The following is an 11,816-nucleotide window of genomic DNA, read 5'->3' on the forward strand; positions in this document are numbered from 1 at the left end:
AAGGAGAAAAGGAAAAGTCCAGCACATGTGTAGTTACATTGCCCCCTCTCTCTCTCTCTCTCTCTCTCTCTCTGCATATGTATATGTATATATATATATATATATATATATATATATATATATATATATATATATATATATATATATATATATATGTATATATATATTCTCTTTTACTTGTTTCAGTCATTTCACTGCGGCCATGCTGGAGCACCGCCTTTACTCGAGCAAATCGACCCCCGGACTTATTCTTTGGAAGCCTAGTACTTATTCTATCGGTCTCTTTTACCGAACCGCTAAGTTACGGGGACGTAAACACACCAGCATCGGTTGTCAAGTGATGTTGGGGGGACAAACACAGACACAATCATATACACACACATACATATATACATGTATATACATATCTACGACGGGCTTCTTTTAGTTTCCGTCTACCAAATCCACTCACAAAGATTCGGTCGGCCCACGCAGTGGGAATGAACCCAGAACCATGTGGTTGGTAAGCAAGCTACTTATCACACAGCCACTCCTGCGCCTATATATACATATATATATATATATATATATATGTTGAGGCCAACAAGAAGATGAAGATGCGCCGAAACTGGCAGCTGGAAGAAGTTCGTCTTCTTATACACGCATGGAACTTGGCCAAAGGATCACCAGCAAATGATCTAATAGCCGAAAGCCTGGATAGGTACAATTTCCACAGGTCAATGGCCCAAATTGATCGAAAGAAACTGGAGCTCATTCGCTCCTACGAGCTCGTGAGACCGCACCTTGACCTCCTAGAAGGCATTATGAGAGACACGGACACAAAAATGGACAGTGAAGACCCTGCACACTGTGCTCAGGCTCAGGAGGACCAGACGAATCACCAAGACAAGGCAGATGCCACCAGTGCTGTAGCCACTGATGAGGGATGCAATGACCATGGTGAATACAGTCAACACTGCACCACAAACGACAAAGACAGGAGAACAGACAAGAAGACGGTAAACACAAACAGGCTTCAAGCCCAAACACGTCACACAGAGAAAAAGAAAAAGAAACAGATCTGTAAATTCTACCTAAATGGTACCTGCTGGCACGGGGAAAAGGGACAAAACTGCAAATTTGCCCATCCCAAACACCACCAGCTAAACAAGGTAGATAACCACTTACAACAAAATAAGCGGGAGCGCAGAAAAGGGAGACCAGAAAGCTTAAATCTACGTACACATAATCCACCAAATACCCACAGGACTCACAAAGAGAGAAGTCCGTATATTCCTTCTGCTCCCCAAAAAAGGCTATATGCAGAGGCTGTACGAACTGCAGTAGCTGAGCAGCAAGCTTTTTTAAGCTTGGCCCAGAAAATGGTACAACAGTTAACGTGGATGCAGAGGGTACAGAGTCAACGCCACACGAACCATTGTCCAAGACCACCACAGATGATGGATCAGGGATGGCCACCGCTAACACCAGGAACCCCTGCACAGATATCACACCCATATTCCTACTGAATATCCGGGGCCTATTACGAACAGGCGGCAAAGACAAGTTCCTATACTTGAAAGACCTAGTAACATGCAATCAAGCAATATGCATGGTGCTTACCGAAACGCATCTAACACCTAATATAGCAGATGCGGAGATAAATATACCAGAGTATGCCGTACTCCGAACAGACAGAAGGGATAGAAGTCATGGGGGAGTTGCAATGTACATCCGAGAAGATGTCACACCCCTACTACTACTATCACACTCAAACTCTGTATGTGATACTTTAATAGTACACATAAAACAAATTGATGTAGTTGTATGCTCAACATACCGTCCACCAAATACCGCAAAGCAGGAAGGTAAATTTGAGGACAGCCTCAGACGCATAGAAGAGGTCCTGACAAATCTGGACCAACACATCAATATACTTTTCCTAGGCGACTTTAACCTCCCAAATGTCAAATGGCCTGAAGGTCACATCCTCTCTGGGATGTCACTGCATGAACAAAGCCAGGCAAAATCATTGCTAGAACTATCCAACATGCTGTTCATGGAACAAGTGATACTCCAACCAACCAGGGGAAGCAATATTTTAGATCTCTGCTTCACAAACAATGTGAGCCTAATCCATAATGTGAAAATAACGCCCACGTCTCTCTCAGATCATAACATTATAGAATTAACTATGTATGGTCCTAGACAACCCACTGACACCCACCCCACCAGGAGGACTCAAGCAATATCCAACCTGAATTTCCACGGGGCGGACTGGAAGTCAATTCGCAGAGAGATTCGAAATCAAAACTGGCACGACAGCCTTTCTATACAAGACAATGACCTCAAACTAAGTCATTTTATGTCAACCATACAAGACATATGCACTAAATACGTGCCATATAGAAAGACCAGCAAACATGCCAATAGAATTCCTAGAGACAGGAAAATCCTTATGAGACACAGAACAAAGGTCTCAAACCAGTTAAATAGAGAACTGGAGGATAGGAAAAGGGCTAAATTAAAACTAACACTGTTAGAAATAGAAAACAAAATTAAACTCTCCCATGAAAAGGAGAGAGCAGAGAAGGAAAAGAGAGCAGTAGAAAGCATAAAAACAAACCCCAAGGCTTTCTATAGATTTGCAAAGGAGACTGCTACGGTGCAGTATAAGATAGGACCCCTGTTCTTGCCTAATGGCTCACTGACTGCAGATCCCACATGGATAAGTGAAGTGCTCAGTACACAATTCAAGAGTGTCTTCACCTCTCCTCTGAGTCACATGCAGATAAAGAACCCAGCTGATTTCTTTGACAATAGCACTCAGCAGAAGGGGACTGCATCCATTACCTACATCGACATTGAAGAGGAAGATGTGATAGCTGCCATAAATGAAATGAGCTCAAATTCGGCAACTGGCCCCGATGGTTTCCCAGCTGTCCTCTTAAAGTCGTGTAAACAAGAATTAGCAGGACCACTCCGGATACTCTTCCAGAGTTTCCTTGCAAATGGTAAACTTCCCAAAAAGCTGAAGGAAGGCACCATATGTCCTATCCATAAAGGTGGAAGCAGAGCAGAGGCTGGAAACTACAGGCCCATCTCTCTAACTTCACATATTAGCAAAGTCATGGAACGAATTGTCAGAAGGAGATTGATTGCGTTCCTAGAAGAAAATGACTTGCTGAATGAGACCCAGCATGGTTTCCGTCCAGGTAAAAGCTGCCTCACGCAGCTCTTGCAGCATTATGACTGGGTCCTGAAGCAGCTACTTGACCATTCAAATGTTGATGTGATATATCTCGACTTTGCAAAAGCCTTTGACAAAGTTGATCATGGCTTGATATGTCACAAGCTGCGAAACCTTGGCATAGCTGGTAAATTAGGAGAGTGGCTGCATGACTTCCTGAATGGTAGAAGTCAGACAGTTGCAGCCAATGGAGAACTATCTAGGGAAACACAAATATTGAGCGGTGTTCCACAGGGAACTGTTCTGGGGCCACTACTGTTCATAGTGGCCCTTCTGGACATGCCCACGGTCACTCGGAGAGCCACTGTCACTATCTATGCTGATGACACAAAGATATCTCAGGCAATAAAGAATCCTGATGATATTGTAAGCCTGCAGAATGACCTAAATGCAATATATGAGTGGGCAGAGCAAAATAATATGCAGTTCAATGCAAAAAAATTTCAAGTACTGCGCTACAAGACCACAAGTACCTCCCAACTGGCATACACAGGGCCTGGAGGTACTGCAATCCCAGAACCACAAACAGTTAGAGATCTGGGCATCATTTCACATGCACATTATCAAGTTGACAGCAAGGTGCAGACAACTGGCGGGGTGGATACTGAGGACTTTCCGTACAAGGGATCAAAAAGTCATGTTGATTCTATGGAAGACATTTGTTCTGAGCCGCCTAGACTATTGCTCTCAGTTGTGGTCACCACACAGTGTTAAGCGGACAGCAGAACTCGAGGCAATTCAGCGGCACTATACAAAAAAGATCGCCACAGTCCAACAGATGAACTACAGGGAGCGACTGAAGGCACTAGGTCTCTACTCCCTGGAGCGCAGGCGGGAGAGATATGTAATAATATACATATGGAAAATACTGGAAGGACTGGTGCCAAACTTTGGTATCAAGTACTACAGGAATGCCCGCACGGGTCGCCACTGCATGGTGCCAAAGGTACCGTCCACTGCATCTCACATAAGAACGAGATACTGCAGCAGCCTCGGTTTCAGAGGACCTCAGCTCTTCAATGCCCTGCCAAAACATTTGAGAGACATGCAAGACATGGATGCGGAGGTCTTCAAGACAAAACTTGACGCTTTCTTCTCCACGATACCAGACGAACCAATGGCTCGTAATGAGACGCAGTTTAGGGCAGCTGTGTCAAATTCTCTTATACACCAGATGTGCCATCAAAACTCTTGATTGGACCATGTCAGGTGGGGGAGAAGAGCCATGCAAGGAACGTGAAAATCACGGTGGTGCACCAGCATGACCGCAGCCACTTGGCTGAAACACATAAATAAATACATAAATAAATAAATATATATATATATATATATATATATATATATATATATATATATATATATATATATATATATATATATATATATATATATATATATATATATATATATACATATATATATATATACATATATATATATATATATATACATATATATATATATATATATACATATATATACATATATATATATATATATATATATATATATATATATATATATATATATATATATATATATACATATATATACATATATATATATATATATATATATATATATATATATATATATATATATATATATATATATATATATATATATATATATATACATATATACATATATACATATATATATATATATATATATATATATATATATATATATATATATATATATATATATATATATATATATATATATATATATATATATATATATATATATATATATATATATATATATATATATATATACATATATATATATATACATATATATATATATATATATATATATATATATATATATATATATACATATATATACATATATATATATATATATATATATATATATATATATATATATATATATATATACATATATATACATATATATATATATATATATATATATATATATATATATATATATATATATATATATATATATATATATATATATATATATATATATACATATATACATATATATATATATATATATATATATATATATATATATATATATATATATATATATACATATATATATATATATATATATATACATATATATATATATATACATATATATATATATATATATATATATATATATATATATATATATATATATATATATATATATACACAAGGTGTATCCCCAAAATTGACATCATTTGAAATGTGAATATCTGAGTTACTGCATGTCCGGGGCAAACGAAATTACATAAGCTTCATGTTGAACAATAAAAGATTTATTTATCAAAATTCGAAGAAAATAGTCAGAGGGATGTAGATTTTGTAACTGGTTTCATAAAACTTCAGAAATGTTCAATATGCTCACCGCCTGTTACGCGACACACGCCATGTCGGTAGTCCAGCTCCAGCTCCAGCTCCGGTCAAACACGCTATAACATGTTTCGTGTAACATTCTCCAGCACCTCAGTAATTTTCTGTTTGAGTTCTTCTAGGCATTTAGGAAGAGCAGGGATATAGACCAGTCCTTTCACATAATTCCATAGAAAAAAACTCACAAGGTGTCAAGTCAGGTGAATTTAGTGGGGATTTCAGCAGTACATTGTCATTATCACTGGCATGCCCGATCCAAACTTAGTTTTAACACATTTTATTAAAATTTGAGATCATTTGAGCGAGATTTGGCTATGTCAGTAGATTATATAGAGATCCTGTGTATGCATGTATTCGATTATAACTGACGGCCAGGACAGCACCTACATTGCTAGAAATAAGTGTTAAACAGCCCTTAGACTTAAACAACCCGTATAGCCGCTTTGGTTATTTAATAATTTTCTCATTACCATTTTGTTGAATCAGCCACTGATTCCTATGGTAAATATTGTACACTGACAGTAAGGATTTATCCAAACCATCCAGCGACGGAGTAGTCACTACTGGTATACTTTAATTTTAAGCGAAACTAGACTAGTATAGTAATTTCGTTCGTTGAGGGGTGCTTATCTCTCCTGTCAGTGTATTCACGTGCTTTTCTGCGGCTCTGATGGTTGTTTAACTCTTATTTCTGGCAATGTATGTGCTACCCTGTACCATCAGTCACAGTTAGTAACAATTAAATTTCTCCTTTTTGGTTTTATATTGCACATAGCCGCCTTCTTATTTTATATGTATGTAAGAACATAGATGGGAGTTAAAATTTACGACAACTGTTTCGGTAGAATTTTATTGATGTATTATTCATAGATTACCTCACAGCATATATATAATGTAAATTACCGAATTATTCCGCATCTCTTTCGTTCTGTCTGCCTTTTCTGAGAAAGAATTGAAGAAATCAAAAATGCCGGAAGCTGATTATTCTCTACTACGAAACCAACAATTAGCAAAACATAATTCCGTGTGTTTTTATAATCACTGAGCTGTTAAGACATAATAACAAACTACTTGTTAATGAAGAGGGCCAGAAAATATAACAGAAGGTCGCCATGATTGAAGTAGAGAAGAAGACTAAGGAACATCAGAGAGAGAGAGAGAGAGAGAGAGAGAGAGAAGGTAAAGGGAGAAGAAGAAGAAGAAGAAGAAGAAGAAGAAGAAGAAGAAGAAGAAGTGTGTGTGCAAGTATGAATGGATGTGCGTTAGAGATTAAATTATGTAGGTAAATGTGTGCTTCTAACACGGTCACAAGGTTTGACATTTCAAAGAAGGAGTTTGTCGGTTAAATCGGCTCAGGGAAAAGAAAAGTAATGTTGTCCTCACTGGGATTTGAACTCGGGATATAATAAGTCAGAAGAAATACTGCAAAACATTTCATCCGATGCTCTACCGGAACACATAATCATCCTTTCTATTGTATGCACAAGGAAATTTGGGGGAAGGGGAGGGGAATAGTCGATTACATCGACCCCAGTACTCAACTGGTACTTAATTTATCGATTCCGAATGGACGAAAGGCAAAGTCGACCTCGGTGGAATTTGAACTCATAACGTAAAATCAGACGAAATGCCGCTAAGCATTTTTGTTCGACATGCTAATGATTCTGCCAGATCGCTGCCTTGATGAACTCATAATGATAGTTTGATTTATAGCATATACTAATTTTTCATGTACAAGGTTGTACATCCGTCAAGAGTTCATGGCTTAGTGGTTAGGGTATTGCAATCGCGATCGGGAGATCGTGGTTTCAGTTCCTGGACCAAGTGGTGCGTTGTGTTCTTGAGCAAAACACTTCATTTCACGTTGCTCTCCGATCACCTGGACACCTGACGTGTGGTACTCCGTGCACCTATTCAGACAACGTCGATTTGATGGAGGGAGTGAGATGATGTACAGGACACAAATTTGATCACTATAAACAAATCATTCGTGCAGGTTGTTCAGTAAGAAATTGCAGATCCGTTTTCCTCGGACTACGAGAGGCACACCATCATTATCATTGTATATCCACTTCGAGGAGTACATTGAAGTCTGTTGTTCACTGAGGAGCACAGAATAACACCAAAATATTTCAGAATTATTTCCACTGCTTGTCGGGAAAACGAAAAAATGATCAGTACATTAGTTATTGACTAATATCGATTTTTAAAATGGTTTTCTTTTTTTTTTCTTTAGTTTTTCTTTACTTCATATTTATTTCTAATTAACAATCTAATATACTGCATTAAATATATTAACACAAACTCGCGTTAAATATATTAGCACTAACTTTATTTATTCATTAGCATCTTTATATTATAGCTTAATTCGTGAAGGCGTGTGGCTTAGTGGTTAAGGTATGTGGTTCACTGTTGTAAGTTCGTGAATTCGATTCACGGCGGCGAGTGATACCTTTCAGCAAAGGCATTTTATTTTACGTTGCACCACTCCACACAGCTGACAGAAATGAGTAGTACCTATATTTCAAAGGACCGACCTTGTCACATTCCGTGTTACGATAACTAGGTTATGTGTGTCTGTGGAGTGCTCAGCCACTTGCACATTAATTTCACGAACAGGCTGTTCTGTTAATCGGACCGACTAGAACTCACGCCGTCGTAACAAACGGACCGCCAGTTTTTTTTTGTTTTTTTTTTAAAGAGAAAAAATATCTCAATTCATGAAGAAACATAATCTCTATTCCTCTTCACCATTCCTCTTTGTCGGTGGTGGCAGTTACATATTCATTTCTGAGACTTCTGCTACATTTCAAAATACCATTTTCATCGGTTCTGTCACCAATGTATTATTGTTCATATACGTTTCGCCATCATCACTCCATCTCGCTCTCTCTCTCTCTCTCTTTCTAGTATCATCCATTTTGTTATTGCTGTTGTTGCTGTTATGGGGGTGTTGTTGTTGTTGTTGTTGTTATTGTTGTTGTTGTTGTTGTTGTTGTTGTTGGTGGTGGTGGTGATTTTCTTGCTGTTGTCGTTGTAGGTTTTTTTTTTTGTCATTGCTATCATTAGCAACAGAGGATGTAGAAGTAGCCTAGCTTTTATCACGTACAGACAGACATTATACACTAACTCTTTGCGACATTTTACCATTAGCAACAGCTTCCATACCACACACACACACATACATGTATATATATATATATATATGAAACATGAAGAGAAAGGGTTTAATAGCGGAAAGTTCGGATCTTTGAAAGAACAGGGAAAGTGTTGTATTCGAAATGTAATCGGAAGGAAAAAAGTGTGGGGAGGAAGAGGAGGAGAAGGTGGAGGGAGAAGAGAGCAGAGGAGGGAGGGACGGAGAAGGGAGGAAAGGAGGAGAAAGCGGATGGGAGGGAATGAGGGAGGGTGGAAGAGGAGGAGAAATCGGATGGAGGGGGAGAAAGAGAAATAGGAGGGGGAAAGGAAAAAGTGGGAGGGGAGGAGGGGACGAGAGGAAGAAGGAGAAGAAAGATGAGGTGGAGGAGGAGGGGAGAAGAGAAAGAAGAGGATATGGTAAAAACAGTTAAATGATCAAGCGCAGATGGCGACGAATGGATGTCAAACAAAAGAGGACAGAGAGAGAGAGAGAGGGAGAAAGGGAGAGAGGGAGAGAAAACGTGTGAGAGAGAGATGAGAAAGAGAGAGAGAGAAAATGTAGGTGACGAAAGACTGATCGTTAAATAGGAGCACGTGAAAAGAAATTATCACCAGGCTCTATTTTTATCGATCAGCTGTTAGTATTCTCTCTCTCTCTCTCTGCGCATGTGCATGAGTGTGTGTGTGTGTGTGTGTGTGTGTGTGTGTGTGTGTGTGTGTGTGAAGGATCGTGGCCTGGTGCTTGGGATGTTGTATTCACGATCGCAAGATCGTGCTTTCGATTCTCAGATCGGCGATACCTTTGTACGTTTCACTTTGCTCCAGTCCATTCACCTGTAAATGAGTAACCCTGCGACGAACTGGCGTTCCGTTCAGGGGAAACGTTGGCCTGCATGCCTAGCCAACGGGGTGGCATCATTCGAAAGCTACACCAAAGCAAAGAAACACATCATGACCAGCAACATATAGCAACATCTGACATTCTGATCTATACAGTGATATATAAGTATATATATATATATACACTATTGGTATCACGTCTACTCTCTTCATTGACCACAACCTTCGTATTTCCCACTCAAATCGTCTTGGCTGCTTATTTTTCCTTCTCCTTTTATTAATCTGGGGTATGCTATGTCGATTATCATACATGTTCTTTCTTTTTTATTCATCACAACAATGTCCAGTTTCTGATGTCTGGTCGAGTGATCGCACTAGATCATGCGGTACCCCAGAATGGCCGCAGTCTAATAAGTGAAACAAGTAAAATATAACATTAAAATATCGCCATTGTGTCATGAAGTCAAAAAGATTAAAGAGTGCTGCGTTAGAATAGAAGCTTTGGGAAACGATAGATTAAAGATTTATTTATATCTTGGTGTGTGCGGAGAAATAAATCAATGTTCATAGAATATATGAACGAAACTACGAAACTAATGTTAATGGGAAGACAGGAAGTCATATGAAAATAATGTAGAGCGGAAGTTATCTTTAGTGAGAAACAATTTAGCAGAATTAGTTCAATCTTGTTGAAATAGGTCAGATGTAAAGAGTAATTAGAAAAGCAGAACTATGCAACAGCAAGAAGCTGATGCGACAGAATAAGCACACCGAAGACGATGTCGTCTATGAATAAGGCAAGTTTTGTAATAATAGTAATGATAATAGTAACAACAACAACAATAATAATCCTGTCTACTAAAGGCACAAGGCTTGAAATTTTGGGGAAAGAGGACTGGTCAGTTACATCGACCCCAGTGTTTCACTGGTACTTAATTTATCGACCCCGAAAGGATGAAAGGCAAAGTTGACCTCGGCAAAGTTGACCTCGGCAAAGTTGACTTATTTGTTGTAGCCCTATAGGAGAGTTCTTGGCATCTAACGTTACTTGATTTTGCCCGATGTTAGAAATTTTTCTCTTTGGGTTCAGTCCAACTGCGTGACACCTGGGCGAGTGTCTTCTACTATAGCCTCGGACCGACCAAACCCTTGTGAGTGGATTTGGTAGACGGAAACTGAAAGAAGCCCGTCGTATATGTGTGTGTGTGTTTGTCCACCACCATTGCTTGACAACCGATGTTGGTGTGTTTACGTTCCGTAACATTAGTGGTTCGGCAAAAGAGACCGATAGAATAAGTACTAGACTTACAAAGTATAAGTCCTGGGGTCGATTTGTTCGACTAAAGGCAGTGCTTCAGCATGGCTGCAGTCAAATGACTGAAACAAGTAAAAGAATAAAAGAAATTAAGGATAGAATCATTGCAAAAATAACGATCTTATATGTGTAACACCAACACATATATATACATGCATTTATACATACGTCCATACATACATACATACATACATACATACATACATACATACATACATACATACATGTATGTTTGTAGGTATGTATATATGTATAGGCGGTCCACTGGCTCAACTCAGTGACTAATGCTGGTTGTCTTTTTTTTCCCTCCAGGTAAAGCTACGGCTGCGAATCTAGCCAATGTTATCTCACTTCGGTATTTCCTATTGAGAAAGGCTAAAGAGCCAGAAGCGCGTGTCTGGGAATCACTGGGTAGATATGGTGTTTTTACACCTTTTACCATCAGGAAAAATTCCTTCTGCACGGGTGGTAGGTGCAGTAAATTTGCCTTTAAAAGTTAAAATGTCATAAACAAATCCAAAGTTCGTTTATATATATATATATATATATATATATATATATATATATATATATATATACTTTATTTAAAAGCAGCAGAAATATAACAAAACAAAACTTACTCCGGTATATATATATATATATATATATATATATATATATATATATATATATATGTTGTTGTACTTGGGGATGGTCATATTGCCAGTTTAGCCAATAAAAACACACGCACTGTATATTTGGTGTTAATTTGCTTCAGCTTTATATTACATTAATCTTAATCTTATTTCGGCCAGAGTTCTTTCGTCACACTTCTGTGACCTCATCAGTGGTCCTTTGTTTCCTTCCTTCTTATGTGTGTCTCACCTTGCTAACTATCAACCATTTTGTATTTTGTATTCCTATTGTATGTGTC

The sequence above is a fragment of the Octopus bimaculoides genome, chromosome 9 (genome assembly GCF_046866305.1).
Source record: "Octopus bimaculoides isolate indiv1 chromosome 9, ASM4686630v1, whole genome shotgun sequence".
Lineage (NCBI taxonomy): Eukaryota > Metazoa > Mollusca > Cephalopoda > Octopoda > Octopodidae > Octopus > Octopus bimaculoides.